Source organism: Panthera leo, chromosome D4, assembly GCF_018350215.1.
Source record: "Panthera leo isolate Ple1 chromosome D4, P.leo_Ple1_pat1.1, whole genome shotgun sequence".
In the NCBI taxonomy this organism is placed as follows: Eukaryota; Metazoa; Chordata; class Mammalia; order Carnivora; family Felidae; genus Panthera; species Panthera leo.
Genome location: NC_056691.1, coordinates 26,001,888 through 26,014,921, shown reverse-complemented (window position 1 = coordinate 26,014,921; position 13,034 = coordinate 26,001,888).

Below are 13,034 nucleotides of genomic sequence, written 5' to 3'. Positions count from 1 at the left end.
CCCCCCCTCCTGGCCCCCAAAAGCATTCCAATCCTTGGCGTTCCCATTGGCCCTCACTTATCCCCAAGCCTTAGCCAGAAGGCTTGACCTTTTCTGAGGTTTGCAAAGTTGAGGGGCCCCTGGGTCAGAAATAACAGATGCAGGGTCTGAATTTAGAGCAGACCCAGCTTTCCTCAACTCTCTCACCCTTTCAGTTTTCTTTGATTGATAATGGAAATCTCTCTTCTCTCTCTGATCCTACCTCTATGTCTCTTTCCCCAGATATCCCTCTCCCGTAAACAACAGAAACAATTGCCTTTCCACTCAACAGCCTTCTCTCTTGGGATCCTGAGTATTTCCAGTCAGGGGAGTCAGCTATCATGCTAGCTCATGCTTTCCTCCCTCATTTAATCAATTCTTACTCCAGTTTGTCAAATATTTACCTTGTCAAGGACACATTTGTGGTAGCGGAGGGTGGAGAAGACCTGGAGATCATGGAGGCACTGGGACAACAGAGGGGGAAATCTGCTTTGGTTTGTCGTTTTAGGTGAAAAAGCAAACTAAGATGTCCTGTGACTGTAATCTTGATTTTTCTAGAGGGCAGAGTTCACAATTCAGAAAGAAAAAAAAAAAAGACAAAGAAAGAAAAAAAAAAAAGAACGGAGTGCTTGAATGTCCACATCTGGGGCGAATATGTGTAAAGGCGAGCGATAGCGTGAGGATGTAGGAGACTGGCCAAAATCCTACTAAGCCACAGGAGGAAGACCAAGGTGGGGCTCTGTATTTTTAAGGGTGACGGAACACTTCCGGCCTGCGAAGGCTTGAGATGTTAATTATAGGACCTGAGGATGTCAGCAGAGATCTTTTAAAAGAATAACTTAAGTGCCTAAAATCCCCCCAAGAATACAGAGCCCGTTTTAGAAATGGCCATCAAAGACAACAAAAGCGAAATGCGCAAATGCCTTCTACGCAGGGTGGTGCTGGGCAACCAGCTCACTTTCCAGCCTCCCCCTCCCCTACGCCGTTGCTAGGAGACGGAAGGGCTATACTTCCATCATCTCCATACTTGCTGGGAGATTGAGTAATTGGTCTCTGGATGTGCGTGTGCTGCTTCCCAAAATATCTCTTTAAAAAGATGTGAGAGGGATGCACAGCCAGTAGGTAGGATGGTGTAGGGCGGACTCTGTCCCAAGAGGGCAGTGGGTTCCAGGAGCTAAGGCTGAAACTGGTGGGGAGAGGAAGCCCCCCATGGGGGATAGAAATGGGGAGCTGTTTACAGCTTTCCCAGATTCTTCTCATCCTCAGCCATTTTATTTGGGACTGATCTCCTGGGTGGAATCTGGACATTGATGGGGACAACTAAAATTTAGGGAGTAGTGTTGTTTGCTTTTTGTTCTTTTTATTGAGATTTAGTAAGACTGGAGGAAATATTTTAAATTTATTTTGTAGATACTTAAACTGTAAATACAGACCCTTTATTGTGCAACCATAGGTGTCGAACCCTGTTTTGGGGGGAAGGGAGTGAAGAAAGAAAGAGTCCTGCTGTGGACACACACCCATGCACACATGCACCCACGCACACAGGTCGCAGTGATGAAGATGATGATGCAAATGCTTCAGCTGCAGCCAAAGAAATAGGATATTAAGGCCCATAGCTGTAGGGTGTTCGGAAGTTAGGAAACCTGAGGATGAGACTCAGCACTGCCTCTAATGGCTACGTGACTCTTCGTGACCCTTCTGTGCCTTAGTGTCCTCATCTGTAACCTGACAGAGATAAGCTGGTATATCCCCAAAATATGCTCCAAATCTCCAACTTTACTGAGTCGACATCTCGTGTCCCCTTCTCCCCATAGCCACGGAATGATGTCCTGTCATTTCTCTGTGAGGGTCTTCAATTCTCCCCTCTAATGAATGGGGAAAATCTGACGCATTTTGCATTTTTTCAAACGTCTATTCAACAGCCTATTGCTGGAAGTCTTGAATGGTAGATATATAGGTGAAGTAGCTGACTTTTAAATTTATTATTTTTCCTTTGGGTTATGCTTTCATATAATACTTTGCATGTTCAACAATTGAATTTTTACTGGCATCACTTTTTATTTTTTGAACCAAGGGAGGAGGGTAGAAGGAAGCCAGGGGGTTTAGGATATTCTGTTGCCATATCCTGATCTAAGACTCTGGGAAACCTTCCTTAAAGTCACTGCCCAGATGACTGGGTGTTCTAAGATCCTATGAAGAATTAGGAAACTCGCCCTCTAGTTCTGACTCTGTCCCAACTCTCGAGACCATGACCAGACCCTTATCTGCAAAACGGGGGGCCGGGGAGGGAAAGCCTGTGCTCCAGCCTCACAGGAATGTTAGGAAGCAAAATGCCATAATATATGTAAATGTACTTTGGAATGTAGAAAGAGTGTACAGAATGTTCTGCATTCTTTTCACTGCATGCCTAAGAAATGTATTCATTTATTCAGCAAGCATTTTCTGAGATGCTGCTGCCACCAGGCCCTCGTTAGGTATTCATTCACATGGCACGTACACATGGTCAAAGTCATCCATCGTCCACCCTGTCCCACAGTTCCAGGGAGAGTGACTCCCAATTACTACAGATAACTGAATTCTCAACAGCCTGTGCCCCCTGAATACTAGACATTCTCTTAGGCTGAACCTTTGCGCAGTGTGAAAAATGCTCTCAAATCACTCCCACGAGTGTCTGTCTTATTTTGTTCTCGAACACTCCCAGTGACACAAACCTCAGACACTTCACTTCCTGTGTTAATGAATGCCAGTGTCTAATCATTGTGCAAGCAGATGTTCCTTAGGAAAAACAAATAAAATTAAGGCTATCTTTAGGTTAGCAAACACCCCCACCCTTGGCTGAGCAGGCAAATAAGCAATGCCTTTCACCCTTTTTTCTCTCTCATTAGAGATGGCGAATCTCACTGTCCCGTGGAATATCCAGAATCCCTTACTCTCCTTGTTCTTTTTTTTTTTTTTTAAGAGAGACAGCACGAGCAGGGGAGAGGGGCAGAAGGCGGGAGACAGAGAGAATCTTCAGCAGCCTCCATGCTCAGCGCAGAGCCTGACACAGGGCTAGATTCCACGACTGTGAGATCATGACCTGAGCTGAAATCAAGAGCTGGATGCTCAACTGACTGAGCCACCCAGGCGCCCCTCACTCTCCTTGTTCTTAACAGCATCCAGGGAAATTTCAGATGGCCCTCGGATATAAGGGCTGTGGATCTCTATGAGTTGTCTTGACACCACTGATAAATTATTTTATCAGAGGAGAAGAAGAGACACATCTCACTTTTAATCTCTCTGATCCCTTAAAAAGTTACTTTCTGCTTGTGTCAAGAAGAGTTGAAGCCTGAAGAACAGGTAGGCGAAAGTGAGCTGATACAAAGAAAGAGTAACCAGGGAATTGTGGACTGGGCATAAGTCTTACCAGGCAGAGCTGGGTTCGTTGCCCTTTCTCCTGGGTATTTGGCAAGCATTCTAGAGTTTTCTGTAGGGGGATGGATGTGGGAGGAAGAGCACAAGGGAGTCACAAAGGGATGCCAAGTAATAATGAATAAGAGTTATTCTGTGCACTCCCAGGAGATCTGAGCCCATGGGAGGCAGATGTTGGTTCAGCACCAGGAAGTGCTTGCTAAGGAAGCTTTGTAAAATGCAAATGGACTTTGGTGGAGGGATTGGCAAAGGGGGGGCAGGAGGATATGTTCAAATAAATTCCCTCTCACTAGGGCTGGACCCCCTGGCAAAGATGTCCAAAGGATTGCCCTCTGCAACCCCTCCAACCCTTTGAATCCATGATGCTATAAGAGATCTGGGACAACCATTCTGATCCATATTTATCCCTCTGTCCTAAAGCCGGAAAGGCCATGATTTGTCTCCAAAAAGTTCTCTCTCCAAACTAAAAAAAGTATTACATAACTTTGCAAATGCTTTTTGAAAGTCTACTATAGAAAAGTCCTGTGGTCAGGCTGAATCGAACAAAAATGCTCATCATCCTAAAGCTGCCACAGAATTATTCTAGTTCATTCTAGTTGTAGGAAATGGCCAACAACAACAACAACAAAGATAAATAGAAATTACAATATTTTCATAAATGGCTAGATAGTGCATATAGTAGAACTATTAGAATATTATGATTTGGGAGAGGAATCATGGAGACAAAATCAGTAGCTAATATGTGTGTTCCCAATTCAGTTGCCCATTATTCTCTGGGATTGAACACAGCAATCTGGTAGGACTGAATTTAGACTCTTGAAGGTGATCTTGACCTTGGGGTTGTGAAAGCTTTAAGCTGTATGATTAAGGAAGTGTTGGTCCCTCCCCTGCAGTGATCTGGGGCCAGTGTATGATACCAATATGGCAAAACTTCAGCTCCATCGTACCCTGCCAGCTCAGCTCTCTTGGTCACCGGCTGGGTCCAAGTCTTGTGGTTGCTCTGCATATTATAGCAAGCTGGTAGTAGGATGATCCTCATCAGAATCTATGGTTGGAGAGCCATCAGCTGTTCTTCTGGCATAATGGGGAGCTGGAGTCCCAGTCTTTTTGCTTATCAGGACTGGTTGATTGATTGCCTTAAGCACTGGGCCATAATTTGTTTCCATGGAGCTTTGCAGGAAACTTGTTTTCTGAAAGAACATATAACTCACTATTCAACTTCTTGGATACTGATGATCTGCTTCAAATCTATCTAGTGCTCCATCCAGCATCCTTGAACTCAAGTTCTAGACACTTCTCTGTCTGGCCCATTCTCTGCTGAGTTAAAGCCTAGGTCTGTCACCAGGTGTTTTTTGTTTGGATGGTTAAAATTTGGGGGCTGAACATTGTCATCCCCTACAATATTTCTCAACCCAGCTGCACATTAGAAGCACCTAGAGAATTTGGGGGAAAATGCCTACTTCTTGACCCCAAATCGGACTAATAGAAACTAATTTTTTCAGGTTGAGGCTTTGGTTTCTACATTTTTCAAAGTTATCCAAGTGATTCTGGCCCACAACAAAAGCTGAGTGTTCTAATATTCATCTTGCCAGAACAATAAGACTATGTGAGGAGAACTCTCATCTCAAATTAAGAAAGAAAACTTTGAGATTTCCAAGGAAGATGGAAGATGGAACAGGTGCACAAAGCCTCCCATCTTGTTCTGCACATGCGCATATGCTTGATAAACTATAACAGCATGGGAAAAAAAGAAAAAAAATCACCCAAGTCAAAATACACTGAAAACTCAAGTCTTGGAGGTAAAGCCTTCTGATCCGTCTTGAGAGTAAGTGGTCACAGTACCTGGTGGATAGGGCATCAGGGAAGCATTGGGGGATGGCTCTGGTGTGTCTGATGCATCTGTCCTAGATGCAGAGCCCTCTGCTCTGGCACCAACACCACTGGGTTGTAACAAGCAGTAAATTTGGATATTTCCTGGATATCAATGAGTCTTGAGATCCCTGGGTTACCCTAGGAAAGGCGGCATACCCTTCTTTGTTGAGTAATTGTTGAGATTGATTTTTCCTTTGTGGGATGTGAACTTGAGTCAAATATAACTTGATTTAAAGGAAAAGATGAAAGTAGCATTTCCTACACTTTGGTTGGAATCTACAGATCCCCGTATCTACCATAAGATAAAAGGTTGTGATTCTTCATAAGGATGTGTTTACACTGTCTGTGTGGCAATTAACTTTAAAGTCTGTGTATAGATATCATGTGTGTGTACAGGTTAAGTCCAGCCTCTATAATAGAAGTGATTAGATATTGTGACATATCTAATATGTCTATCTAGTATATGACGTATAGATATCCTATGGATGACATATGGATGCAGTGCCTATGTGAGAAATGACTTGAGTAGTTAATTGGGATTTAAAATATTGTTATATAAGCAAGAGGGTTTGTTAATTGACACACGGGACATTAGAGGGTTTTGTATATATAGGAAATGACTGGTTCTGAAGATTGAGAATTTATTACAGGCATTGTACAAGTGCCATCCTTCCTGCATGAAAGAGGCAAAAGAATCTGACAAGGCCAGCTTTCTTGTGCCAGGAAGGCAACTTACAGTGACCAGAGTTCCCTGGGTCTTGTGTTGTCCTTCCCTGTCACCTGATCTAGACATGGGCCAGGCTGGTCCTGGCATTAGTATATCATTGCATCTGCCTTTGAGTATGATTTCCATGCAAGGACAGGGAGGGTAAGTTTCCTGGCCTACATAGCAGGCTTGTAGTCTTGATAATATATCATTGCTTGTTTAGATGAGTTGGGTTTGAACCCTACATTCATTGTAAAACACCACCTGTTGATGGCAGGGTGGGTAGGGTCATTAGCTCTTATACAGCCCTCATCGTGGGAGACTACCACAGAACCTGATGTTAGGGAAGTGGCTAAATATGCAGGGAACTAATTGCCAAAGAGGTTCTAACATCACCCCAAGCCTCAGAACCCCATTGTGTGGTGGCTCCCTCCACCTGCAGGCTCACCCTTCTCCAGACTGATGAGTGGTTGAGAGTGAGGATTAGGATCACTAGGAAAGCACTCCAGAGACCTTGCTGGGGGTTCTCACTTGACTCTGGGCTTTGGCTTAGTGACAAAATGCTCACCTTGTGCCTAGTGACCAAAGACTTCACCCTCCAGGTTTAACTTCTTAGAAACTCTCTAGTCTCCTTGAACCTTGAATCTTGGCATTAGCTCCCACTGATAACCTCATTCCTGCAAGGCCGCCTTCTTGGCGTCAGAAGGAAATGCTGAGTTACTTTCTATTAGACCCTAAACACCAAGTCAAGTGGCCAGCCCAAGTCCCACCTGTAGGGCTTCCCCATGCCTCCAGGTGCCTGCATTTCTGACAGTTGCCTGCAGCAGGAGTCCCTGAGCATGAAATGACTATCTCCATGGCAAATAGCACTATATTTACCGATCAATTTATTTTGGTCAAACTTCTTGGCAAGTTGCTTAATTTTTAGTGCCTCAGTTTCTCATCTGTAAACTGGGGATAATAACAGTACCTGCCTCCCAGGGTTGATTTAAGTGTTGGATAAAACACTGTAGTTGAATGGTGGTATCCAAAAACATATGCCCACTGTGTAATCCCCGGAATCTTGGCCATGACCTTGTAAAGGAGAAGATGTAAGGCTCTTGAGAGAAGGAACTTATCCTGATTATGCAGGTGGGCCTTAAATGCATCTTTAAGGGTGAACTGCAGGATTGTGTTTGAAGAAGCAGCAGACAAGGGCACTGGAAGCCTTGACCTTGGGTTTGGAATTTAAACTGATACCATTGTAATGGTCTCAACAGTAGGACTATCAGAATATGTTCTGGTAGAAGTGTGGATCGTTAATAGTCCAAATTGGCTTCTGGCTGGCCAAGTGCCTGTAGTTTAACCTTCCTCCTTCAATTCAGTTTCCTGGAGTGGGATATACTCTCTATCCCACAGGGACACATGATCCTATTTGGATTTTTGGACAAGCTGTTTCCCTCCTTACATAGCTTTGAATTCCCCAAGTCTCTGCTGAGCGTGAAGCTGGTCATATTTTTTTTTCACTCAAGGAAAACTATCTGCACCAGTAAGAGGGGCTTTCATGAGGTTCCCGAGGAGTTGGATTTGGGGACGATCCACTGCCAAACTTTAGGTTTCTGAAGCCTCCACTAGGAATGTTACCCAGATGTCTCCTTTCTTCTCAGAGGAGATGGAGGGGAAGAGGTCAGACACTGGAAAATACTGAGCAGTAGAAGTGGAGGCAGGCTACCTGCCGGCCAGGCAGAGACAGGCTGCGAGACCCCTGACAAATACCCCCTATATTGTTCTCCTTCACCTTTTCCATTTAGGAATTACTGGTTAACCATGAAGGCAAGAGAGTGTGACATTTTGGCTATTGCTCCTGGGTCATTGTGATTCTCAAAGAGGGCCCATCCCAGGGATGCCATGGCACACAACTTGTGTCTTGGCAGGTTGCTTAGGTCTGACCTGCTAGAAATCACAGTGATTCGATCTCCGTACTCCGTGCTGTATAACATGGTAGCCACGAGCCACATGTGGCTCTTTACGTGTGGACTAATTGAAACTAAGTCAAATTTAACGTTCAGTCCTTTAGTCACACTGGCCACATTTGAAGTGCCAATTAGGCACATCAGACAGTGCAGATAGAACATTTATGTCATCGCGGAAAATTTTGGTGGACGGTGATGTTGTAGTTATCCAGGACAGAAGGTGAAAGTGTCAGGTTATATAGGGGTCAGCCAGGGAACCTGTTCCTAAGGCCACACACTCTTCTTGCTTTCAATGAATGAATACTGCAGGCATCTGCAGTGACCACATCTAAAATACAGACAGAAAAAAGACAGACAGACAGAAAAAAAGAGCACACGTGCCTTGTGAAAATTCTATACATTTTTAAAGTAATCATCGTGTAACTTTTAGTGTCTCTTTTGGAGGATGTTATTTATTGTAAGACATCATTTTTATTAAATACACTGTAGTACAAGAGACTTTCCGTGTCAGGTTGAGAGAAGCTGGTCACATGATTTACAAACAAAACTTTTTTTTGTTTTTTAAACACTGATATTCTGGTGTCACTTTGAAATCAGCCAAGATGCAGTGGGTCTTATTAAAGCAACGGACCTCAAAACAGATTGCAAAACAAGAACCAGTAAGTGTCAGCACAGAGACGTCACATTAAAAGGAAAATAAAGCAAAGAAAAAGAGAGTTTCAAATACCAGGTCACAATTTAAGGGGCAATATATCTTCAGAGAGATATTGAAATGTGTGTGTGTATATGGCCTGGATATATACAAACATCTCCCCATGTACAGAAGCAAATGCAGACAGCGTCCACATCTCTAGGCAGATTTGTAAGTGATAGGTAATGATCAAGGGATTCAGGGAGCAATATTTCACCATAATTTGGTCATTTGTCAAGGGATTACATATTTAAAATCCACATTTAATTCAAAGACCTTGTATTTAAAACATTTCCAGTTGTTTTATACATTATTAAAGCAATAGTAAGATATACAAGCTGCAAGAGGTAGGCCTTTATACATTTCATTTCATTTCATTTTCTCCAATTTTTTTCCAGTCCACGCATGTGGCTATTAGCAGCTTTTATTATGCTTGCTCCATATGTTGAACGTTCAGCCAACCTTCACTCAGGATCATTTTCATGAATGCACAGACCAAAGGAAAACAAACAAACAAGCAAACAAACACACACAGACCTGGCCTAGAATGCATAGACTAAAAAAAATGACATCCCCATGTGTTCCCATTTCGTCTCCTGAGACGTATGTTAAGATGGCAAAAGAGTTGCTTGTTTGCTGTTGTGAAGTTCACAGTGTTTTGCCTGCGACACACACACACACACACACACACACGCACACACACACATACATATATATATATATATATATATATATATATATATACATACATATATACATATATATATATAATTTTTTGCTTTGCTTTGTGTTTGTGACGAATGGAGTCAAAATATATAAATAAATAGATACATACATACATACATACATAAATACATAAATAAATAAAGGTAAAAGGAAAGGAAGGACAATACAAAACTAAGGATATTCAAGAACCTTTGACTTGATCAGCAGTGATTCACTCCAGCCTTGACAACAAGAAAATACCCTTTTGTGTGCTGTTATATTTAACTACAAATCCCTCCCACCCCTTAATTCTTTAGAATACCATTTGCTTTCACAACCTCAGAGTCTCTGCATTCCACAATTATGCACTGTGAAGGAAGTGCTTTAACTTCCGTTTAGCCATCTGAGGAGTTGGGTCAGGGACCGTTCCCCTTGTGAGATTTTCTGTAATGGGTCAAACCAAACTCAACATTGGAAATAAAAATCCTCAACTAGTAGAAGAGAGAGAGAGAGAGAGAGGACAAGAACAAGAGAATTGAGGGTGTGTGTGTATGGAGTCATTTATTTAATCAGACATACAATTTAATACTATTGGCATTATAGAAGATGTAATTTGCAAAAAAAGAAAGGTTCAAAAGAAAAGTCTGTTCCTGACCAGGGGATCCCTTTGTCGTGGCTCTTTGCAAAGGACAGCATTTTATAAGGTTGTTGCTTCCATTCCCACTCAGATATGGGAATTCCTAAGAGTCACTCGTCTTGCTACGGGGTCTTAGACTTCTCACCACTGGCCTTTGAGACACCGGGCTCCCAACATTCCGGCTCTCTTTTGGAATGCTTGTACTCTGAACACGAGTGTACAGGGGTCACAGTGGGACAAGGTGAGCATTATACAAATGTACAAAAGGATGAAAAAAAAAATCAGTTTCCTTTCCCGGATCTTTACATAAGGAGATCTATTTCAGTCTGCGTTTTCCTTTGCAAGGAGCCAGAGAAAGGACTCAGTGTAGTGGGATGGCTTTGATTCAGTTGTTTGGGGAAGCACATTAGCTTAAATATGTCTTCCACCCATGCAGTACTGCAGAGTTGAAAAGTGCGATGGAGTCCTACCCACATGGAGAATGGAAGCATTAACCGCAATAGGACATTACAAAGTTTTGGTTATTTAGCAGACTTTAAGCAAATTATTCATACTGCACCCTACCCATAATTATCTCTATTACTGTGTGCCTATACATTTATACATAAGCACACAAACACACTATGTATGTGTGTTTGTATATGTATAAATCAAGTATTTATAACACACATATAAATACATGAAAATACCACAGGTAGCGCTGATGGGGACGCATATGTATAATATGAATTCTGATATAATCTTTTCTAGCATAGTTCAAAGTGTTTTCTAAATAAGCCTGATTACAATGTTGGTTCAGTGTACGAGGATGTAGCCGAAGCTATAAGCATGATTATATATCACGATATTTCAGCTGCTTGTCATCTCACGTTTTCCATTTTGCTTTTCCAACTTCATGTCCTGCTTCACGAATTGATCGGTGCACTTGCTTTCTTGGATTGTTTGTATCCTGGAGTCTCCAGTGGACAGAACCACGGACTTCAGAGTTAGAACACTCAGATTACGTCCCAGTGGTGCCAGAAGCTAACCTGGAGGTTTCTAGTACGCCACTTAACTTCTCCGAGTCCCAATTCCCACGCTCATAAAGAATGGGGATAATTGGCTACCAGATGTGAAAAGTGTCTGGAAAACTATTGAACAATTTGCAAATGGAAACGATTGTCAGACTGAGTTTGGGCTAGAGAATTAGGTTTGCCCCTACTACTGTTGGGATTTTTCACAAATTTGATAGCAGGCCATATTCTGTGATCATTACACAGGACGAGGATGTTCCTTTTCTCAAAATTAAAAGAGCATGAGAAGAGGGGATGGTGGAAGAACGGTGATGAATGAGTTAAGCTATTCGGTGGTTCATTCGATCTGGTATTCTTTCAATGAGAGATGTCTCTGAAATCAGTACATACTCTTGAGACAACAGAGAAAAAAATAAGAATAATGATCAGCAATATAAATAACTATAAAACTTTGCACTTGCATAGAACCTTTCATTTCAAGACCTTGAGGGACTTGTCAGAAGGTAAGAATTTTTTTTTTTTTTTTGCTTTTTACTTTCGGAGGAAAACACAACTTCGGAATGGAATAGAATGCTGCCATCTTCTCATTTGCCTTGAACAAATCCTTGCTTTAAAACTGCACAGCCCTTCTTGAATTTGACCCCTTAGCATATTTGTCTCCTTTGCTCTCTGTTAAAATAAAACAAATAACTTGCAGCTTCTCCCCCACCCCACCCCGTGCCCCTCCCTGCCCCACGCAGCTGGCCAGTCACACAGAATGACAAGCGTGTGCAGGTTTTCAGGTCATCACTGATAGAATCTAGAGAGGTTTTGTACAAATCTGCCCCTTCTTTACTGCTTCCCAGAGTGCCACAGTGTTTTAACAGTACCATGGGTCCTTAATAGGATATATACGTGCAGGTATATATCATGGAGATATGGCTTTCGTTATATTATTATGTGTATTCTGGAGGGTATTTTTTTTTCACCGACAAAGAGAACAATCAACTCAACTCCCGTGTCTCATAGGCCAGCGCAGAACTTGAAGGGACTGTAGGGTTCATCTCGTCCAACCCCCTTCACTTGACCGGAGATGCTACTGCAATTCTTTTTGTTCTCTGTTAATCGACACTTTTGATTTTTTGAAAACTGGCTTTCGAAGCCTATCGTGGAAAACAAGGTGCTCCAGGATTTAAGGGCGCAAGCAAAATCTAAACAGAGCAATTGCACCTTCAGAAACAAATATGAAATAAAATGTCCTAAGATGAATTAGAATCACTCACTTTCAATCTGGCTTGTGTTATAAAGATGTCAAGTTAGCAAAAATTCCCCTCACAGAGGGTAGCAGGTTTTCTTGAGGAACAGAAATAGTTTTCTTCCTTGGTAAAACTGATCATCCAAACAACTGTAAATTTCTATTTAAATTTACAACCTTTTTTTGCAAACACCATGACTATACCCAAAAGCACACCTCCGAAGCTCGGTCTGGGCACAGCTTCCCAATGGCATGCTGTGCCTGAATTTTTACTTCTTTTAATGGAATGAAAAAAAAAAAAACAAAAAACAAAACCCAAACAGCATACTGACAATGGAGTACTCTTGGAATGAAACCACTCTCCCAACCAGAACCCAGAGCAAGGTCTTGGCCTGTGCACACTGAACATCAATGCATGTGATGCCCCCAGGGTGAGGTTTCTTTTCCCTTAGGAACTGAGTGTTCCCTTCCCACAGTCCCACAGTTGGTTCGACGTGGCTTCGGGGTCCGTATTCGTTAAAACCCATCACCACCATACAACCCAGAGACATTTATACTTAGCTAATGAACTCCATTAGCTTCCCCTAAGTATACAAGTTATACCTTTTATGGATCTGCTCTACATATCAGGGGCACGACGTCTGGAGCGGTAGTTTCTGCACACAAGGTATTAATCGACGAAGACCATGCACAATTTTGCTTGCACAGTTGAAAGGACGGGTGGGGTGGAGGGTAGGAGTCGGAGGAAGTGCTATCTGAAAAGTTCAATATAATGCCTCCGAACTTATAGCTTGT